Consider the following 20,136-nt stretch of genomic DNA (forward strand, 5'->3'; position numbering starts at 1 on the left):
GTATTAATTTATCCTGCATTTACTACAAAAAACCCAAGGCAGAATATATACTGTAGTAATTTCCTTTCCACCCACCATGGGATTTATTGGAAATAGAATTCATATGTAAAGAAACCATAAACCCCTTAAATCTTTTCAAAATCTAACAAGACCACAGGCTTAAAGTTTGCTTTACAAATTGGTTTTACTTAAGGTTTGCTTTGCAAATAAGTTTTAATCCTGTCGCTAGGGAGTATGACATTCTTGTCCAAAATGTTCTGCTGACTAAAATTACTGGATAACCAGAACTGAGTTGTAAAGGTTTTTAAGAAGAGAAAAGGAATGGTAGCAGGAAAGAGAACATTGTCTCCTATCCCCTATTTTCTATATTCTCTTATTAAGCCCCGTGGAATTCAAAGAATATTAAGATTCAGTAAAGGGCATGCACATGGGATGTAACAGTAACTAGACTTCTGATGACTTGCTGAGAATCAACTCCTTAATGGAGGAAATTCCCTAATAGCCAGAATGAGGAATGAGGAATTCTGCCAAAAGTAAAACCTCTCCTATGAAGCCATGGATTGCCAAATGGCTAAATTATTAATAAATAAATAAATAAAGTTGGCATGCATGTTTATTCGACAGAAATAAGATCCCCGTCTCTATTCTAATCTCAGTGTTACCCTCTCAGCCTCAAGAACTTGAGTTGGCACACATGAATATGTAGCTCTTATTAAAGAAGAGATCACTTTAGGAGATCACTTTAGGATTTTTCAGAAGAATAGTCTTCTGCAATAACCTGAAATCATGTAGTAGCTTATTTCATGCTTTTTGTTTTTTAATTTTTCAAGAAAGACAGAGTATAGCAGTAGTTTCCAAAGCTACAATTCAGATGTTTGCAATTGGATTGTCCAAAGAGATTTGAAACAAGATATTTGAGACAAGAGTTTTAAAACAAAGAAAAAAAGAAGAGTGTTTTTATACAAACTAGAGACTTTGTTGCACTAACAAAGAACGATTCCAAAAATGAATATGAGCAAGAGCAAGAAATACTAAAAACAAAAGGGGTGAGAAACCCAGAGTTGTAATAACACAGGAAGGAAATATTTGTCCTAGCTTTAGTCTTTATAGGAAAAGGTATATAAATATTAGCAAGCACCCGTATCAATTTTTACTCCGCATATAGATGCTTCTACTATGTGTGCACAAGACCCATTGAAGCAAAAGACTGCAAATAGATCAAAGTCCTCTCAAGGCCTTATGAATGGGTGAAAGGCAGGGCTGGGTTCTATTTACCTTTATTACTGTTTCGCATCGTGCCCACGCATGCTCGTGCTCTTTGCTCGCGTGTGCGTGTGCTCTTCTGCACATGTGCAGATTATTTATGATGACGTCTGGGTCAGTGGGTGGAGCCTCCCGCCAGTTTTACTACCAATTCTATAGAACTGGACTGAACTGGGGGCAACCCACCACTGGTGAAAGGAATAGAGGGGAAGGAAACTGTGACTGTTCTCCCTATTCCTCTGCTCTTTACAGGGTTCAAATTCCAAAACCCAAATTTGTTTCAATGGGCATACAGCTCTCCACATGATCATTATTTGTGGTTCTTATAATAATGAAGTTAAAGAACCGAAGGGGTAGGATGTGCACATACAGGGGCCTGGGTATCTTGACACATACTGTAACCTCTTACATTCTATGAAATTTCTGAAGAGGTCTCAGCTTTTATATCTGTCCTCAGATGTACATGAGCTGCACCAAATTCCTGATCTGGATACAGGAATAGAGTCTTGTTCTCTCCTTTCTATTTCTTCCTTTCATTCCTACTTGGTTCCTATGGACTAGGTTGGCTGCTTGCAGTCGTCAAAAGACAAAACAGACCAGTAAAGAAAGGGGTCAAAATGCTCTGATTTCCTTAATGCAAATTTATAAACCAAACATTTCGTGAAAATCTAATGTACTTGACTATATAATTGTTTATTTTAGCTCTCTTCTCAATTTTTAAAAATTCATACGCTTCTAAATGTGTCTGCTTGGTTGGTGGTGTTAGTTAGGTCTTGTGCTTTGACCTAACTAACAGCACAAATAATCTAGTTTGTAAATCAAATGCTTGGAGCAGTGGTGAAGTGAGAACATAACTGTTCCCTTCCAATTTGGAGTACTAAAATTCTCTGCCAAAGGCAATCAAAGTAGCTGAGGTTTGGTGCCCTTCAAGGAAATGTTCTACAGTTTGAGAACTATTAGTACATTATTTTGAAATGCTAACTACCGAACATATGCCACTACTATATGATTCCTTCATTGCTAAATAGTCAAAACAGCAAAGTTTCCCAAAGGCGATGTCTGAAAACAAAACAAAAACATTTCCACAGGTTCAGTACACATCACCAGAATAAACACAAGCAGTTCAAAAGTGTGAGAGGCAAAGCCAATTCAGTCTTTTTTGTTATTCAATAAAAGTGAGAAATATGACAAATCCCACTTATTAGTGGGAAACCGCCGCTTTCTGTCATCACTCAGAACAAATTAATAACATATAATTGTAGTGCCACCAGCATGGCACATAGTTTCTAACACAGGTATTTACTCCTAAAAGGTGTCAGCCTGAAAAGGAATGTGCAAAGGCACATTAAGTTCAAATAAGAGATGGGGAAAATCAAACTGACTTTCATAATCTCAATAATTTTGATACATTCTTTTTCCTTCTTTGTCTGTTCTTAAGGGCATACAGTGGATGAAAAGGCCATTGTTTTCATATAAAACATAAGTAAGCAATATTGCAAAAATGTTAAAATGTTTCCTTACAAAACCAGCCAATTAAATGAATTAATAACACATAAAAATCCCTTTCCATGTTGTTATTTCAACATTACTGCAATTTTAACTAAAGCCCACCATTACCAAAAGAAAAAAAAAGATCACTTCATTTTTAAAGAAAAAACATATACAGTACATTTCCATTTTTCCTTTTTTTTCCCCCTATGGGAATACAAATAATTCACATATGAGAGCAGAGTTTGATGTACTTATTCTTCAAAATGTTTTTAAAGATGGTCTAGCCATTTCTGTAAGGTAATGGTAAAGGTTCCCCTTGCACATACGTGCTAGTTGTTCCCAGCTTTAGGGGGCAGTGCTCATCTCTGTTTCAAAGCCGAAGAGCTAGTGCTGTCCGAAGATATCTCCGTGGTCATGTGACTGGCATGACTAAACACCAAAGGCGCATGGAATGCTGTTACTTTTTTTACTTGCATTTTTTTTTAATGTGCTTTCGAACTGTTAGGTTGGCAGAAGCTGGGACAAGTAACGGGAGCTCACCCACTTACGCAGCACTATTATTACTGTACTACCTTATTATTAATATCATTGATTAAATCTATTATCACTCAAATCTTCCTAGAAGAGGTGTTCTCATCATCTCTAATCATACTTCTGAAAACCCTTGCAAACTTCTTTTACAAGAGGCTCTTTCAAGGCTACAACTTTTTTGGGGATTACAAGGAAGAATGGCTGTAGCAGAAGGAAACATCCAATCAATCCCTATTGTTCCTTTTGCTGATATACGGCTAAACTGGATTGCCTTCAAAATATGCCTGCTTTGGTCATTAGAAAACCTCTATAAATTTTGCCATGAAATCTCCTATAAAACCAGACACATCACTAGAAGCTAAAATCATAAGACTATGTCTGATTTACTTTGGCCATGTCATGCGTGCAAATTCATCGGAGAAGCCAATGATGCCAGGAATGGTTTGTGGAACAAGAAGAAGGGGCAAGCAATGAATACGCTTGAAAACATCAAATCTGATACAAAGTTGAACATCTAACAATTGAAAGAAGCTGTGCTTCATGGGGTAGAATGGAGAGCACTTGCCTATAAAGTCGCCAAGAGTTGAAGACAACTGAATGGTTAAAACGACAATGACAACATACATTTTGCCTATCTTCGTGCAAAATCAATATGACCTTCATTCACTTATGCTTTAATTTTTGTCTCACAGGCATCATTAATATGAAAAAAAAATGAATCTTATAGGTAATACTTCTAACACTTTTCTAAAGTCCACTTCCATTGTTTAAAATCATCCATTGAAAGCAAGTCTATAATCCTATTCAAATTGGAATTATTCAGCATATAATTATATATCTTAAAGATATTTGCCCAAAGGCCATTTGCGTAATGCAATTGGAGAGCAAACACTGGGGTTTGAAGAACTGTAGATCTCGGCAGCAAAAACCCAAATGGTCACTAGGTTTAGGGCATTTCTTTGGTGTCATTTTAACATAGAATCATAGGACTGGAAGGGACCACGGATGTCTTCTAGTCCACCCACCCCCCTGCCCAAAGCAGGAGAACGTACACCATCCCAATTTTTTCTTGAAGTCTTTCAGCAATGGAGCACCCACAACTCCAAGAGGCAAGCTGTTCCATTGATTAATTGTTCTCTCTTTCAGGAAATTTTGCCTTAGTTCCAGGTTGGATATTTCTTTAATGAGCTTCCACCCATTGCTTCTTGCCCTGCCCTCATTCTTTGGATCTTATGGTTGTGCAGACATTTGCAGCTCATATGTGCTAAGGTTAAAACAGACAGCATCTATCAGGGTGAACATGTTGCTAATTCTATAACATATTTAGTTGATGCATCCAGTGAACCATATAAAAATAGAAGACGAAATCAAGTGCCACCCATCTTTGTAATATCTGCCAAGATTTCCTTGTGAATTATTTTTGAATCCATCAAGTGGGGACAAAGCACACTAGAATGTGCTATTTTAGTACATTGAGAATCTTGTTATAGCCTCTAATTAAATAGAAATAAGATACTTTTATTTATGAAATGTAAAATTAATCCATAAATAAAGAAGGAAACAGGCCTCTCTAAAGCATCAGAAAAATGTCAATAAATAGCAGGAGGAGATCATAAACTGCTGGCGGATAAACAACAATTACTAGAACATTTTTTTTTTTTGAAAGTAGAAAAAGCAGGGGCTGTGTCATCATCATCAACCTCCAGCTTGAATTAATGAGCTATCTTTCCAGTAGTCTTATGGTAAAGGAAATTGCTCATGACTGGCCCATAGTGGCCTGTTGCTAAAAGGAAATTAAAAACCTTTCTATTCTGTTTGGCTACTATGACACATTGCAGACAGATGTGTGTATATGCATGTGTATAGTCTGATCGCCGAGTGATAGAGTTCCTATTTTAAAAAAAGAATCTGGGGGGTTAGATTAGGAGGAAGATGTATAACACAATAGCTGCTGTGATCAAAGACAGAGAACATGGACACATAGAGACTTTGATCTGCAGATTCCAACTTTTTTTCAATTTTGTCTAATTTTGGAAATGCCAGCTGTGGTATACTTAGGAACTCTACAGCAAGCCAATATCATCAAGGGAAGAAACCCAGTTAAGAAAAAAAAAAAGAGGGCGAGCAAAGATTATGCTTGAATCTTTCTCAGCTGGAATCTCAAATTGACATCTGGATCATTATCAATAATTGCCTTAGGAGAAAGATTATAGAAGTTGCACTATTGTTTTGTAAAAGAAAATATTGTGCTGTTTATCATAGTAGCTAGCAAGCTGCTTTGGGAGAATTGTTAAGCTGACGTACAGTATACCAATAATTGTAACAGTTCATCAAATGTATTTCAGTATTATTTACTGACTAGCCGCATTTCTTCAGGTAGATGTTCAACACCATCCAAAGGATAGAAAAAGCAATACAAAATATGGTAGCTTATACTACTCTTGAAGGTTCTAGATTCTAGGTTCTAGATAGAGCTTACCTTCCCTTAAAATACAGGTACAGAGATTACATTATATTTTATCTCCAAGTAGGGGATTTTACATGACTTCTACCATCAACTCTTTTGCAGATAGGCAAATTTCTCTATTTTTATGTAGTCTGTATCTTGTGTGATATTTTCAATCATTTGGCTGTATATATTGTATTCTACTCTATTCTATGTGTATGTATATACTCTGTGTGTGTGCGTGCGTGCGCGTGTCCATCAAAAATAGCTTGCAAGCTGGTTGCTAGGTGCCTTACTCCTTGACATTTATATGGTAAAGTTAAGTATCTTTGCCAGTTAGCAAAGAATGTTGATGTGTAATTTTCAAAACTCTCCTTAATCCAGTTTAGAATAATACATATTTGAAACCCTGTGCTTTTACTTCTTATGAAAAAGAATAAAAATAGTTGCTTCAGGCATTCTAGCTACTGTAGAATAGCTCTCAAGCTTCAGCTTCATATCATTGCTGGTCAATGGAAACCTTTTCTTTTAGTATCCACCACTCTTCCATTTTCATAAAAATGTCAGGTTACACATTGGCTCTTGGGTGGGAACATCTAGAAAAGGACTTACAAAGAATTTACCAATTTCAGACTAAAATAGATCTTGGACAACATGTATTTACTCTTGAAGTATTCATAATAGACTCTGCAACTACTGCATAGTACAGATGTGATATTTTAAGTTGAACAGTTTCTAAAAAAAGAATACACAATAACCTCTATGAAGATAGAAGATCAGCAAAGGGGGAGATGCTTTCCCATTTACTGCACAGAACGTATTTGAGAATAAGTCATAGATTACTCTTGCTCATAAAGCTCCCAAATCTTAGGAAATCCTTTCCCTTGAAACCAAGATAAGTGAACTGGAAATGCTGAGACAGCTAGAAAGATATGTAGAAGAGACCTTCCAGATGTAAACTGGAACTTGCTTTGCCCCAGTTCCAGGATGATCATTTGCTTGGGTCTTGGGGAAGGAGAACTGCAATCTGAGAATCAGAAATGTTTGTATAAGAGGGATCAAATCATAAACTTAGGATACTCCTCTGAGGAATGAATATATGCAAATGGGATTCCATAATGTAAGAGAGATAATTCAAATCCAGAAAAAAGCCAGCATAGTTTTGTAACAAGGACCAAGAAGCTGTGAAAGTTAAGCATTTTTTTTAGGAACTCTTAGGGGGCAACGGTTGGAGAATAATAAGTAATTTTAACATACATATGAAGTTTGGCTGTTAGATGACAAAGCAAGAAAAGGGATCCTCATGGAGAATGTAGAGATTGTAGATAATTGATTGAATTCTCTGCATTTGTCTTTACTGTCAAAGATAGAAGACAAATAACTCATTTTGTACTGATTTTCTCAGGAAGGAAATCAGAACAATTAAAACTATTTGAGATAACAGGAGGAGACATTGTAGAACATCTTAAGGTATTATACTATAACAAATTACCACATACTGGTAATATCTGCCTGAGCATTCTTAAGTAACTCAAATGTGGAAAGCTGTATTTCTAGGAAAAATACGTAATTTGTCATTCAAGTCAGTTTCAGGGCCAGAGGACTGGAAGGTAGCCAATATGACACCAATATGTAAAAAAGAGAAGATTCATGAAATTACGGGAAGCTCTCACTTAATTATGGTAATTGGGACTGGCAACTCCATCACCAAGTGATGCAGTTGTAAAGTACCATGTCACTTACCACATCAACTTATAATGGCAGTTGCAACGATTCCTGTTATCATCATTAGGTGAATCCTGTGCAATTGCAGCATCCCGAGGTCACATGATCACCAATTGCAACTTTCTTCTGGATTCTGCATTGACTTTACTTGTCATTTTGCAAATGGTGATCTTGAGACTGTGGGACTCTGTGATGTCATAATTGTGAGCTGGTTGCTAAGTGCCCAAATGACCAGCAACTATAAAGAGCTGTCAGAAGTCCCCCTCATTCAGTGCTTTCATAACTTTGAATAGTTGAATGAGTGGTTGTCCAGTGAGAACTATCTGGATAGGCAAATTGATAGAAGTGATATTCCAAGATAAGGTAAGTAGGCATTGTTGAAGGAAAATCAAAGACAAGTCCTACATGAAACAACTTTTTATAAGGGTCAACAGGCATGTGAATAGGGATAGAAATGCCCTTGGTAATGTAGTACACTTAGATTTCCAAAAAGGCAAAACTCTTCATCAAAGACTCTTAAGTACAGTTAATGGTTGTAGGATAAGAAAACATGCCCATTGACAATGGTTAAAAAAAAGTGACACTTAGGAATGAATCAACAACTTTCTAATGAAGGAGTTAAGAAGGAATCTATGTTAGGATCAGTATTTTTTAAAAAAAGTTTTTTATTTTTTAGACAAACAAACATTTAATACATCAATTTCCTCTTCCCTGTGACATCTCGGTGTTATCTTCCAAAGTTCTTCCTTTTTCTGTATAGTTGTCATTACTTCTATCTTGATCCTTATCCAGTCCACAATATCAATTCATCACTAACATAATATTAGTTATATTAGAAACAAAATATTTCACATATTTTTACATACTTATATAATTATTTTTACATACTTATATAATTAATCATTTATATCTCTTCCTCAACCAATAACCATATTTTAAAATATTCTGAGTCTTCTCTATCTTTAATCATCAGAGTTAATTTATTAATTTCTGCACAATCTAAGATTTTTTTATTACTTCTTCTTCCAAAGGTATTTTTTCCGCTTTCCAATTTTGTGCATAGACAATCCTTGCAGCTGTTATTACACATATTATTAGATAAACTTTTTCCTTGCTAATTTTTTCAGGTGGGATATCCAGTAGGAACAGCACTAGTTTAAATTCGATACGTTGATGTATCATTTCCTCCAACCAAGTCTTAAATTTAATCCAATAGTTTTTAGCTTCTGGACATATCCACCACATATGATAATATGATCCTGGTAGTTGATGACACTTCCAACATTTAGCTGATTTTTCTTCAAACATTTTTGCTAATTTCTCAGGTGGCATATGCCATCTATAAAACATTTTATATGGATTTTTCTTATATGCAGTGGACACCGTTAATTTATAATTCCTTTCCCATAGCTGTTGCCATTTTTCCACATCAATTGAATATCCAAAGTTTCTTCCCCAAGCTATCATTGTTTCTTTTACTTGCTAGGATCAGTATTTTTGAACCTATTTAAAAATGGACTTGATTTAGAATCAAGCAGTGAACTGGCCAAGTTTGCAGATTATACTATACTATTCAGGCAAAACCCAAATGTAATTGGAAAGAACTCCAGAAGGTCAACCAAATGGAATGACAAATGGAATTTTATTTAAGAATAAAGTAATGCATATTGGCCAAAAATCCCTGAGTGTCACAAAGGAATGGGATGTGAGCTATCTGTAACTAACCAGGAAAAAGTCATTTGGATCAAGGAATATAGCTCAGTGAAGATGTCAACTCAGTCTGTAGCAGTAATTTAAAAAGACAAATTCCATTCTAAGGCCTGAAAATAAAAATGCTAATGCTCTTCTATTATGGAGTGCTCTCTGCCACAGTATGGTATAAAGTTTAGGTTGTCATGTCTATAAAAATATTAATAGAACTGGAAAAAATACAGAAGAAGAAGACGATCAAAATTATTAGGTTTTGGTTGCCCTCCTCTACAAATGGCTAGTAGAAAAGGCTAAAAATGGAAACACAAGAGAACATGATTAAGGTGTATGAAATCATGTATGGGTTGAAGAAAATTAATGTTTATTGTCAGTCAAAATATAAGGATGAGGGTGATCCAGTGAAGCTGATTGGAAGGCAATCTAAACAATATCTAAGAAAGCCTACTTCAAAGAGGGCAGAATTAAACTGTGAGATTACCACATGAACATGTTGAAGGTTGCAATTTGGATGGCTTTAAAAACAGGCTAGATGAACACATGGGAAGGTTTTGATGTTCTCTAGTTGGAAGCAGCTTGCCTCTAAATCCAGGGGTGGGCTTCAAAAATTTTAACAAGGGGTTCTCTGCCCAGTTGCTGGGTGGGCATGGCTATGGTGGGCATGGCCTAGTCAGCCTCCTGCACCATGGCAGGGGAGCGTTCTTGTCCTCCCCGAGCTCTGGAGGTTTTTCTCGAGCCTCCGGGAGGGTGAAAACGGCCTCCTCAGGCTCCGGAGGCCCTCTGGAGGCCGGAAACGGGCCTGTTTCTGGCCTTTCCGAATTTCCGGTAGGCCCGTTTTTCACCCTCCCCGAGCCTTTGCGCGTGCCCTGCACTTATCTGCATCCAAAACAGGCCACATGGGGACTCCTGGGAGGGGCGGGTGGAATGGGTGGGGCCAGCCACAAGTGGGATTTGGGGGTTCTCCAAACTGCACAGAATCTTAGCTAGAGGTTCTCCCGAACCCCGCCGAACCTCCAGTAGCCCACTCCTGTCTAAATCCCATTTTCAGGAGAGCAATGATGAAACCTCAAAAAATTCTAGTTAAGTACTATGATCAACAAAATGCTTCACTAGGATGCTCTTGAAGCCTTATCTAGCTTCTTATGTCATAAATAATTCACTACAAAATGCAATTACCATGTTCCCTTCATTTGAGTGTAACTTCTTCCAATAAACAAAATTGTAACTCATGGACAGAGGAATTATGGAAATCTTATTTTAGGGAGAGTTGATTCTGTGATAGGAACAGTGACTTAAAATGTTTAAATATTTCTTATTCCTCTTCGGTGAATCACAATACATTTGGAAATTTGAAACAGTTACCCAGAATGTGTGAAAGTTATCAATGCCAAAGATTGGGAGGTGGAGGAAGGGGGGGTATGTTGTCATACTTTCACTGAAAGATAATTTCATTTCACTTTCTACAGGTGTTACAGGAGGCCATCTTAAAGCTGAAAGACAGAAGAAGGTTATTGATGTCACATTAACAAGTGAAATTCACACTATAAATAAGTGTCTGACTCTGATTTTAATTCAGATAGATGTGGAGAAAAACATTTGTTTCCACTGTTGTGGAATTCCCTTACCAAACCCAATGCAATAAAATGTATTTATAAAATTGTTAGATTTTATAGTGAAGTCACTTTGAAGCAGACAAGAGGGAAATCTCAAGCATCAAATAAGCATACAAAAGTGTTGAAAACAGTGTTTCATATACATTTACCCTGTTTTCCCCATAATAAGACATCCCCTGATAATAAGCCCAATCGGGCTTTTGAATGCATGCACTAAAATAAGCCTCTCCCCGAAAATAAGCCCTCCCCAAAAATATTTAAATGCAGAGCTGGAAATCAGGTAAGACAGCAAGAGGAGCCCCATCTTGCTCCACGAGCCCCAAAATAATAAGACCTCCCTGAAAATAAGGCCAAGCGCTTATTTCAGGGTTCAAAAAAATATAAGACAGGGTCTTATTTTCAGGGAAACATGGATATGATGATAGGGAAAAAAAATAATCTAGAGGTAGATAGAGATGTAGATAGAGGCGTAATTTTAACTATTCACATATTAGCTTCACATTTCTGTTTCTTTTTCTTAATAAATTATTGGGGAATATCTACGTACATACTACTACAACTCTAGTTGTCATTGCCATTAACTGGGTGAAATAGTGTGTCATAGGGCAGCAATTTCCCAACCAAGGTATCTCAAATAGGCTAACACATAGAATGCATCCAAAATCCAGAGAAAATGGAATCTGGGAAAGTTGTGGCCACTTGATGCTGCTGCTGCGGTTAAACAATAGTCATTCTGAACATTCTGTGACAGTTTTCCTGGAAGTCTCCCAATCTCTTACTCCTCACTACACTCAGCAGCAAATAATTGACTCATCAGGTGGCCCTTTAAAAAGCAACAACTTTAAAGTGCATGAAGAAGAAAGGCTGGACATTTGTACTGCTTTAGGGGGTCCTTCTCTGACACACAACCATGCACGTGGATCTATATCCCATCTTTGTTCAGGAACCCAAGGCATATACATGGTGTTCCGTCCTTCTATATTTCTTCGCGATAACTCTGTGAGGTATGTTGGGCTGAAAGTCACCAAGTGAGCTGCTGTGGGTAGAAATGGAATCTTTGTGGGGGTCGATAAAATACATTAACCACTATACTAGAGGTGGCTTTCAGCAGGTTCTGACCAGTTCTGGAGAACTGGAAAATTTGAGTAATTCGGAGAACTGATAAATACCACCTCTGACTGGCCCCACCCCCAACTTTTCTCTGCCTCCCGAGTACCAACTGATTTGGGAGGAAGTGGGGATTTTACAGTAACCTTCCCCTGGAGTGGGGAGGGAATGGAGATTTTATAATATCCTTCCCCTGGAGTGGGGGGGAATGCAGATTTTACAGTATCCTTCCCCTGCCATGCCCACCAAGCCATGCCCACCAAGCCACGCCCACAGAACTGGTAGTAAATATTTTGAATCCCACCATTGCATTATACCTTAGTCCTTGATCGACCCACTTCATTTTTCAACCACTTCCTACTCTGAATCTGAATGTAGACCAGCCCCTCTATTGGCCATTGAAGATCAAGTAGACCATGTTGTGGTCTGCCAGCAGCCTGCACAGTTGGCAGCAAAGTCGGACAGTGAGGAGGCTGGGGAGGACCATGATCCAGTCCTGGAGTCTGGGGAAGGCTCAAACAAGGGCTCTGCATCGGAGGCAGAGAAAGGGCCATCTGGGAGGTACGTGCTTCCTCCAGAGCCTCCAGAGTTGGACCTCAGCAAGGCAGAGGAACAGGGGGAGCCTGTTCTCAGTGTGCGCATGTGCAGAGCTGCCAGAAAACAAGAACAGTTAAACAAAAGGGACAACTCAGGAGTAGGGCTGGGAGATGATTGGCCCCTCCCATAAGACTTAAAAGAGGAGCAAAGGCATATGGGCCTTTGCAGGAAGCAACATTTGTTCATTCGGTTCAGCTTAAAGCCTGAAGCTCTGTTTGATTCTGGATTCCGTGTGGCTCTGCCAATTAGGTCTTTGGCAGCGTGTCAAGGAAGATAAAGATGGGTGGTTATCCCGAAGGACTTCCCCCAAAGGACTGTTTATAACTAATTGGGACTTATCTATGAATGAACAGAATTCACAGCTGTTGCAAGAAAAGAGGTTTTTGGGACTATTCGTGTGTTTTAATGACTCAGGAAGCCTAGGTCAAAACAGACCAGTCCCAGAGTAGCCCTCAGAAGGTCATGTGATTCTATTTATAAACTGTCTTTGACAGCTTCCTACAATTCAACAGAGAAGCTAGCAAGGATTCCAAACTGTTCTGAGACAAGAATGGCAATTTACAACATTGTGCTAACAATGCAATGCAATGCAATATAATACAATACAATACAAAAATAAAAATATATCATCATAATTAAGCCATATGGAAAGAGAGGGCAGACGTCATGTTTGACACCAAATATTGTTAGGTTGCAGCAAGGAGGAGGAGAGTTGGGAAAAAAAGAGGATGAAAGGACTGCATATCTGCAGAATCATAAAGTACAGAATGAGATGATAAGAAAAGATGGAGGAGGAAAGGGAAAATCAATTTGAGAATATGTGTGGCAAACACTAATTACTGCAAGAGTTCCTCAACATGACAATACCCACCTTCAACAACAAGACCACAAATGAGAAAGAGCAAGGCAAAAAAAAAGCATGAGTTGGACAATATTTCTGTTGATGTTGGTACCATGCCAAAGTCTGCCTTCCCTCTCATTCATTCCTATTCCCTGGAGAAACCACAGTTTCTGCTGTATGGTCACGATAGACAGTTTGCAATCTCTACCTAATGGCTTCTGGTGGTGCAATTTATATAAACAAAAATCAAAATGACTGAGGTTTTTCATGAAGGAAAATCATGGAATTAGTGGGAAGAAAATCTTGTATTTAACTATTGAAGAGAGAATGTGGAGATAAAAGCAGATCCCCCATCCATCACAGCCAACAGGAGCAATGAAGCACACCAGATCTTAACCCAAAGGTGCTTTTTCAAGAGGCAACTGGGCTTTTTTGTTTTTCTTTGAAGATGTTTCACTTCTCATTCAAGAAGCTTCTTTGGCTCTGATTGGATGGTAGGGAATGGAAGGATTTATATTAACTGCAGGCAGTTGGTCATTTGCATTTTTTCAGAGTTGTTGAGGCCACTTGGAGGTTTGAAGGTCCTTCCATTCCCCATCATCCAGTCAGAGCTGAAGGATAAGAAGCAAAACGTCTTCAAAGAAAAACCAGTTGTCTCTTGAAAAAGCACCTTTGGGACAACCATGACCTGGATGACTGAGAATCTCCATAGACACCAGATTTTAACCCAATTACTAGAATGCTTTGTTCCTGAAGGACAAGCAATAGTAAAAGTCAGAGGCTTCCGTGGTAGAATTAAGTTTCTGCTGAAACATCTGTACCTAAAAGCAGTTGAGAGATTTCTGCTTGGAAATAAAGCAGAACATTAATTGAAATGTACATTATAGTGTAGGCAGTGAACTTGTGCTGTGACCTATGTTGGAACAGTGCTTATTACTAAGATACTCAATTACCAGATTATTTCAATTAGTATCTGAATTAAAAACCTATAATAAATTATCCAAACAGAAATAGTGAATTATCCAAGCTTCCCACCTACCATCTCAAGCAATATTTCCCTGCTGATGCTACTTATCTTGATTTACAAATTTATGGCGGGCTTGTCAATATAATGTTCTCCAAATGTGTGGCATTATTATTCCATCCAGGGTAGCAATTGTCACTGTAACAAAATGAGAATAAATCCTATTCAGAGAGAAAACAAACTGTGGAGAGACCTTGACTAATAATTTCTGTTTACCTGGGGAAGCCAATAATAAATGTTTAAGGTAAAAAAACAAAGTAAAGGTTTCCCCTATCCAGTCATGTCTGACTCTAGGGGGCAGTGTTCATCTCTGATTCACAGCTGAAGAGCCAGAGTTGTCTGAAGATGCTTCCGTTGTCGTGGCCGGCATGACTATATGCCAAAGGCATCTGGAATGTTGTTACCTTCCCATTGAAGTGATACCTATTTATCTACTTGCACTTGCATGCTTTTGAACTGCTGGGTTGGCAGGAGCTGGAGCAAGTAACAGGAGCTCATTCCATCATGCGGTACTTTTTCTCAGACAGCCAACCTTCCATTCAACAGTGTCTTAACCTCTTGGCCACCACACCCATCTAATAAATGTTTATGATTCACCTGATACCCACACACCCCAACATTTTCAAAGTTATACAAACTGTTATAACTTCTCTATGAAATCCTGAACACTCTTTAATTTTTGAGTGCATTCAAGCAGCACATTAAACTCATCAAGTAGTTTTATCATAGTGAAAAGATAATTGCAACAAACCGCCTAGATCCACATAGTTCAAAAGCAGCCAGATAAAAATAACTCCTGTTACATAAGAGTGAAGGAGGAATTTTGCATCTTAGCAAGTTAAAGATATGTTTTCACCCCAATGACATTAGATGCAATAGGACTCTCTTCTGGGGAAATATTTATCTATTTGGTATTCATTGATCCTTTTACCTTCAACTACAACAGCTGGCAGAGTAGCTTCCATAGAAGTACCTAAACAAACCCTGTCCCTGCCTGAAGCCTTACCTTCTAAGCATACCTTTTGTGGTTCTTTTTGTAACTCTATTTCAAGTCCTTTATTTTCTTCTTCCAATGTCTTTTGATATTGTTTCTTTTTCTTATTTTTCTTCATTATATGGGTTATAGCTAATCCTCTGATACATGCTTTTGCTGTGTCCCACACATTCTGTAATGAAGTCTCCTCTTTTCTGTTTGCTTAAAAAAAAAACCCGGTTCTCTTTCCATCATGTGTATAAATTCTTTATCTTTTGTTATAGATTGATTTAAAGTCAGCCTTACTCTTCTCTTTTGTCCCTTCCAACTGATTTTGACTGGGTTGTGATTGGCCCATAGATTTGTTTTTATTTCTATCTCTTGCACGTTTACACTCAGTTCTGGAGTCATCCAAATCATATATATTCTGAACCAAGATTGATGCACATTAGAATAAAATGTATACTGAATTTTCCCTGGATTCATTTCTCCCCATATGTCTTGTATTGATAGTTCTTCTACCATTTTAACAAAGGTTCTGGGTAAGGTCCTTCTTGTTCTTTTATTTACTTTTCCACTTTTGTAATAGTTTTGTGTCAACTATTGCATTAAAGTCTCCTATAAGACAAATATTTTCATATTCTGTTTCAAGTATCTTGTGGAGTTTTTTGTAACATTCTTCTTGTCCTTTGTTTGGTGCATATATGGTAACCAAGAGTGTCTTTTTTTGATTTAAAGTCACCTCCACCCTGAAACCTTACCTTCTAAAATGCTTTAATTCACAAAAGAAATGTTTTAATTTGCAGTTGAAAAAATGTAACTTGTTCTCACTAATACCATAACATAGCCAAATCTGATTGATTCCGTAATGTGGTAATATCATAGTCACTATAGCCCTTGGCTGAGATCATGCTAAAATGAAGCTTTTTCAATTTTTTTCTTTCCCTAAAAATGGATGCTAAAGCAGTAACAACAGACCAAGTGAAAGAGAAGGGAGAAGACAGTTTCGATATAAAGAATTTCAGATTGAAAAAGATTCGAGCAACTATTATTCTGGCAACCAGCTGCAAGTATCTCTACTCTTAACAAGAGAGCAGCCTTCTCTTAGTACACCATAATGTTGGGAGAAAAAGACTCAGAAATGGACATTAAGTATAATGGTTCCAAACATAGATAGTTGAATTGCTGGAATTCAGTGCCTCTTTTTATTACCTGTTAAGAGGATATTAGGGGATTCTGGATTGGGGAGTAAATCACTATATTAGCAATGCATCATAAACAGTGCATCATAGAGGATTTCATGCAAATACTGGTGCTCATCTCCCATCCCTACAAGATGTCAAGTTTCCATACACAGCTCTTTTATCACTTCAGAATGCAAGATTTCAAAATATAAATGTATTTTCAATGGAGCTTTGCTTGGAGTATCTAGTCTAGATGCTTTTTCCTTAAATGTTCCTTGCACTATAACTTACTGCTAGCTTTCACAGCAAATAATTATTGAGAAGGAATTGTCTTTATTGCTTTCCAAAATTTTCAATTTAATGTTTAAACAAATGTTAGTCCAAGCAATGTACCAAATTGAGATAATATTTATCATCCTCTTATCGTGTACTTTGAAATATGAGTACAATCTCACCTTCTAATAAAATCATACTGAGTAATGGCATTATCAAAATGTTGTGGTTTTTTAATTGATATAGTTAGTATCATAAAAATACTGCTTATTTTCTATAAACTGATCCTACTGAATGTAATCCGAACAGATATAATAAGACATGCATATACAGAAGCATGTGATGAACTGGACCCCCTGGCTTTAGTTCCCCCCATTTAAAGTCATCTCAGATTCTCCTGCACTCCTGAGAACAGCCTATAAAGTATGCTGTGACAATCTATTTTCAAGAAAATGGTCTGTTTTTACTCAGGAGGATATGGTAGCAAGTCACCTGTCAATCATTTCCTTCCTTTCTTTTTCTGTAGGACTGTGTGCTAAATATTAAATGGGTTCAAAATGAGAGGCAGCTGGTTTAAAGTCAAAGAAAGATTCAAATAATTTAACAACCGATTCTCTGCCCTAATGACTGGCTGGGTGGGCGTGGCCATAATGGGGGTGACAGGCAACACTCGGCCTCCTGCACCCCCCTGGGAGCAAAAATGAGCCATGGGGGGAGGTGCTGCCCCCCGTGCCCCGTTTTGGGACTAGTAGGCCTCCCTGAAGCCTCCTGGGAGCGAAAACAGGCCTAGGAAGCCTCCCTGAAGCCTCCTGGGAGTGAAAACGGGCCTAGGAAGCCTCCCTGAAGCCTCCTGGGAAGCATAAATAGGGTGGGTGGGGCCAGCCGCCCCCCAGTGCCCCATTTTGGGCCTAGGAGACCATCCTGCACTTTCCTGGGAGCAAAAATGGGGCGCGTGGAGACTACTCGAAGGGGTGGGGCAGGAAGGGGTGGGGTCAGCCAGCAATTTAACTACCGGTTTACCTAAACCAGCCCGAACCGGCTGAATCCTACCACTGAGAAAACTAATAAGAATGTTACCAGCAAGTTTTTATCTCAGTGGCAACTTTTTTAGCCCTGAACAGAAACACGGAGAGCAAGATCAACAAATTCCTAACAGCTCAGATCATTCCAGAAAATAAATCTGAAATCCTAATATACATCTGGCTCTATTTGCTACATTCCTGTATTTGTCTTACCTCTCCAATTCCAGATTCTTCAAAATTTGAAGTTACTTACATGGTTTTATGCTAGAGTGGAAGGAATTACTGATACTTCTGATGTTTTTTAAAAGCTCACCTGAGAAAGAAGGAAAACTTCCCTCTCCTATTTATAGTTTAGGCTTGCTGGACTTGCTGGTCTCTGCCTAACATTATGACTGAGGGTTAGATGTGAGTGATGGATCAAATCAAAGACATCCAGCACAAATGACCAGAAATTATGAAAAGGGTATTGAAATATCACAACATAGCCCCCATCCTTTTATACTTGTATCCCTGTGTCTGATGTAAAAGTGTGTAAGTCATGTGGTTTGCACTGTGACATCACAATTATTATTATTTTTTTTGTCATTTGCCCTCTCCTACATATCAAGTTAAGGCTTTTTTTTAACTGTCCTGTATCTGAATGTCTTGGAATGGGATTTTCCATCCACTACCTACAGTCTAAAAATTATGGTAGCTTTCAGCTTTTATTTATGACTGAATAGTAAGTATGCTTTAGAATATTTATGAGACAATATCTTTTAATTTCAAAGCAAGACCAACAAAAAAAAAAAAAACCTATCAACCCTCCCTCCACAAAACAACATACATAACTCCACTGTTAGGTAGGGCAGGTTCCAGATTTCTAAGTAATTTGAACAAAATGCAAACTACATCTGATTTTAATATTTCTGTAGGACTCATAAATATAGCTTTGAAGCATAAATGCTGTTTATAGGAAAATTAATTACATGGGTTACAGTTGCACACCCAATGAGACTGCTCAATCCCTACTATGTTGCACATTTTCCATAAATAAACCATAGAATAGCTAACATTCTAATTCCAATGACTACTCTCTCTCATTCTTGCCCTCCTTCGTATATATACTATTGACATAGAGATGGTGTAAAAGTGGCTTTATAAGCATTAAAAATGGAGAGAAGAAAGACTGTATATATTTTGTATGCAGAAGATCACAGATTCAGTTCTAAACCTATTCTAGGATGGCTTGGAGGAATAGATCTTGGTCACAGTCAACCACAGCCATGGATATTGTGAATCAACATAACAGAAATTCCTATGGATAAAGTACAGGGTTAGAGAACCAATTGGTGTTGGCCATCTCTGTGTCCAGGATCAAATTAAGGCCAGTTGATACTCTAAGCACAACCCAATAATCATGCCTCCTGATGGAAGCAAAACTCTACACCTTTGGATGGAAATAAATATATCTGACTTCTTTGAACCAAACTTTTAAACTCTTGTCACTCCTTATGCCAAATAATGCATGGTTTTAACAATACAGATTTAAGATGAACATGGCAAATAAGGACAATGACCAAAAAATGACCACTGTAAAGTCAAATATGACAATGAAAGACTTAAGGACATGGCGGAAAAACTCTGTGGTGCCTCCCTATCTTTGGTACCCTAAACCACTATTTTGCTTAATCCATAGCTATCTGTACCTTCTTTTGCCTGCAAACTTGACTTCTGATTAGAACATTTGTTATATAATAATATCCACAGAACTGATTGCAGGAAGGATAGTTCTTCATTCTACATGCTACTGGGAATCAAAATGCCACATATTTCTATGCACATTAGTTACACCTCAACTAGATTAGATTAGATTAGACTAGATTAGATTAGGTTAGGTTAGATTGACTGACAGACAGACAGACAGACAGACAAAACAGACACACACACACACATTCGTTCATTCATTCATTCATTCATAGTGGAAACAGGTTTGGATTGAAAATAAGTATGAAGTAGTCAATTGATTAAAAAACATGCTTCACACCACCTCAAATGGTTTAGATAATGAATGATTAATTACTGGCCAGAACTACAGTAATAGGAAAAATAATAAGAAGGAAATTTTGAGACCATAGTTTATAAATGCATGTTATGGATTAGTTTTACTAGAATTTATATCAAGTTCTCAATTATACCTTGCTGTACTTCATTACCAGGTTGAACTCAAATGTTTGACATAAGCTGTACTACAGAATATGAAGTCTAATATTCTGAATTCACAATGAAAAGGAGTGTGGTTACCATGACAACCCTCTTCATGAAGAAGTTTAAATTATGAAATGATCCTACATATATAT

The 20,136-nt window shown here is 37.6% G+C and overlaps 3 long non-coding RNA genes across 4 annotated transcripts; 1 reads left to right on the plus strand and 2 right to left on the minus strand.

Annotated features, from left to right (window-relative positions):
• Positions 1-6,507: 6,507 nt before the first annotated feature.
• On the minus strand, positions 6,508-7,593 carry LOC117674165 (uncharacterized). The gene is made up of 3 exons (XR_004593725.3): positions 7,475-7,593; positions 6,989-7,088; positions 6,508-6,758 (listed from the first exon to the last, which is right to left on the minus strand). It is a non-coding gene; the product is annotated as an uncharacterized LOC117674165 (long non-coding RNA).
• An 87-nt stretch (positions 7,594-7,680) lies between these two features.
• Positions 7,681-10,822, plus strand: LOC117674163 (uncharacterized). Its single transcript, XR_004593722.3, has 2 exons — positions 7,681-7,819; positions 10,630-10,822. It is a non-coding gene; the product is annotated as an uncharacterized LOC117674163 (long non-coding RNA).
• On the minus strand, positions 10,336-18,264 carry LOC117674164 (uncharacterized). Of its 2 annotated transcripts, none has more exons than XR_004593723.3 (3): positions 18,111-18,264; positions 14,361-14,483; positions 10,336-10,653 (listed from the first exon to the last, which is right to left on the minus strand). It is a non-coding gene; the product is annotated as an uncharacterized LOC117674164 (long non-coding RNA). The 2 variants fall into 2 exon arrangements; XR_015731254.1 differs by lacking the exon at positions 18,111-18,264 and adding an exon at positions 18,011-18,098.
• Positions 18,265-20,136: the final 1,872 nt, after the last annotated feature.

The sequence above is a fragment of the Pantherophis guttatus genome, chromosome 1 (assembly GCF_059756535.1).
Source record: "Pantherophis guttatus breed Tessera chromosome 1, ASM5975653v1, whole genome shotgun sequence".
Classification (NCBI taxonomy): domain Eukaryota; kingdom Metazoa; phylum Chordata; class Lepidosauria; order Squamata; family Colubridae; genus Pantherophis; species Pantherophis guttatus.